Below are 2,375 nucleotides of genomic sequence, written 5' to 3'. Positions count from 1 at the left end.
AAACCCTGCAAAGGCCAGAAGAAAGATTCATGTTTTGCATGATCTGTCCCTTTTAAATGGAGGTAATGGAAGTGGAGATTAGTCCAACCATTCACCCTTAACAACCAGGATAAGTTTTTTTCTTTTGACAAGCTCGCCGGAATCTATACATTAGATTCTGTGTAAAACTTGATCCAAGGGTGGCCTGTAGCAGTAGAGGAAAATATTGTCAGAATGATTGAGTCGTATATTGATAATTGCATTTAAGAGAAAATAAAGATAACACATATATGCAGAATGTTTAATGCCCAGCATTTCAACAATTTTACTTACTGTAAGTCAGCAACAGTCATCAATATCAATGGCATGCTTTCAAAATGCTGTACACAAGCTGCGTTTTAAGTGAGACGACCACTGCAGTGGAACAGGGCCTGCAGGAACACAAGGTCTGCTCCTTTTTGGCTCAGATAATCTCATCTGTGAAATACCAGCTGCAAGAGCATCTACAATTTCACATGTCCCTACTGCTTGGATATCAATCTCTGGCTGTCTTAGACGTGAGAAACCCTGCAAAGGCCCGACGAAAGATTCATCTTCTCCATACTCTGTTGGAATTGAATTCGCAAACTGTGCTCTTTTCTCCCTTTTATATGAAGACAATGGAAGTGGGGTTTCTTCTAAGCATTGATCCTTCACAGCAAGGAAACAGTTTTTCCCTTTTGGAATGCTGCCTGGAATCTTTACATTAGACTCCGTGTAAGGAATGCTGGCTGGAATCTTTACATTAGACTCCGTGTAAAACTTGATCCAAGGGTGGCCTGCAGCCACAGATGATGAAAATATGATCAATAGATTCATAATTACATTTTAAGAGAAAATAAAGATAACAGATATACAAAATATTTAATTCTCAGCAATGCAACAATTTTACTCACTCAGTACTTCCTGCGGAGAAAGTCTCTTTTCCACATCCCTTGAAAGCATCCTTGATAGCAAATCCCTTGCTAGCCCTGATATGGGCTGCCACACTTGAGAATGAAAATCTAACTGTACTAGTTTTATTGCGTCAAATATGGCTTCAATAGATCCTCCTCGAAATGGTAATATGCCTATCAAAAGGGCATGTAGGAGGACACCAGCCCCCCAAACATCAACCTTTTCTGAATAAGTCGTCCCTGCCAAAACTTCAGGGGCAATATATGAAGGACTCCCTACCACTCCAGATAAATTTTGACCTGTTTGAATGTGAAAATGTACTCTCAGTCAAATACATAAAGAAAACTGGTGAATTATTTAATAATGATGATATGTTCTTGTGTACATGTTTAGTGAGCAGAACCAAAGGACAGACAAATACCTTTTGCAAACCGCGTGGACAAGCCAAAATCAGCTAGCTTCAGTTGTCCAGAACTGGTTCTGAGAACATTCTCAGGTTTAATATCCCGATGGACAACACCCAACTCATGACAGTATTTAATGACCATTATTAATTCCTTGATCAAGTTTGCTGCCTGATGCTCAGAGTAGCATCCAATCCGAGACATCTCGTCAGTGAGGCGTCCACCAGTGCATAACTCCATCACAAGATGCAAAGATTCTGCATCTTCATACACAGCTCGGAGTGTGACGACATTAGGATGGCCTGACAGATGCTGCATAATCTCAATCTCCTTATACACATTTTCTTCAGTCTTTTTTGGGAGAGTCTTACAGGCGAGCTCTTCCCCAGTAGCTTTGCTCTTGCATATTCTCACCAGACCAAATTTGCCTCGTCCTAATTCGAGGCCGAAATCATAATCTTTTTCAATCTTTCGCTTCCTACCAGTCCGGGTAGAAGCAAGAATACATCCAACCTTTCTCTTCAATCCTCTTTCTGGTGAATTAGGGAAACAACCCCTTCTTGGAGGAGGAGGAGCAACGGAAGCTGCTGTAGGATGCAAATCTAAGCCCTTTGTCCGCTTCCTCTGTTGTTGGAAAGAAAGGTGCGAGGCTAATGATGTGGAAGACTCACCATCATTGCGTAGCCGAGGTGTGTTTTCTAAATTGGCACGGTTTACTGCTGCTCCTCTGTTCCGCTTCCTTGGTAATGAATCCATTTGAACTATGGACTTTGCAAAAAGAGTTTAACCAAAAGATCTGGGGCTACTCTACCAGACGAGATGCAAGGAATTGTTATGGCAAAGAGGAGTTTAGACTGATTGACTCCAATGAAGCAAACGTGTTGTTAGTAACCTGGGAGATGGGGAGAAATGGCCACGACATGAGGGAGGTCGTAGTTGATGCCTCTGATGGAAGGATAACGCCACAACATTGCCTCGATTGTCTCCTCTGCAAGCCCAGCCTCTCGAGGCAAATCAGAGAATGGAAGTCAAATTTCGAAAAGCTCTTTACAGAGC

General features: G+C 42.0%; 1 pseudogene; it reads right to left on the bottom strand.

Moving 5' to 3' along the window:
• Positions 1-351: 351 nt before the first annotated feature.
• Positions 352-2,075, bottom strand: LOC149254359 (serine/threonine-protein kinase PEPKR2 pseudogene; annotated as a pseudogene).
• Positions 2,076-2,375: the final 300 nt, after the last annotated feature.

The sequence above is a fragment of the Pinus tabuliformis genome, chromosome 7 (assembly GCF_031772625.1).
Source record: "Pinus tabuliformis cultivar Carrire ecotype Pingquan chromosome 7, CPIR1, whole genome shotgun sequence".
In the NCBI taxonomy this organism is placed as follows: Eukaryota; Viridiplantae; Streptophyta; class Pinopsida; order Pinales; family Pinaceae; genus Pinus; species Pinus tabuliformis.
This window is presented reverse-complemented; position numbering and strand designations above follow the sequence as displayed.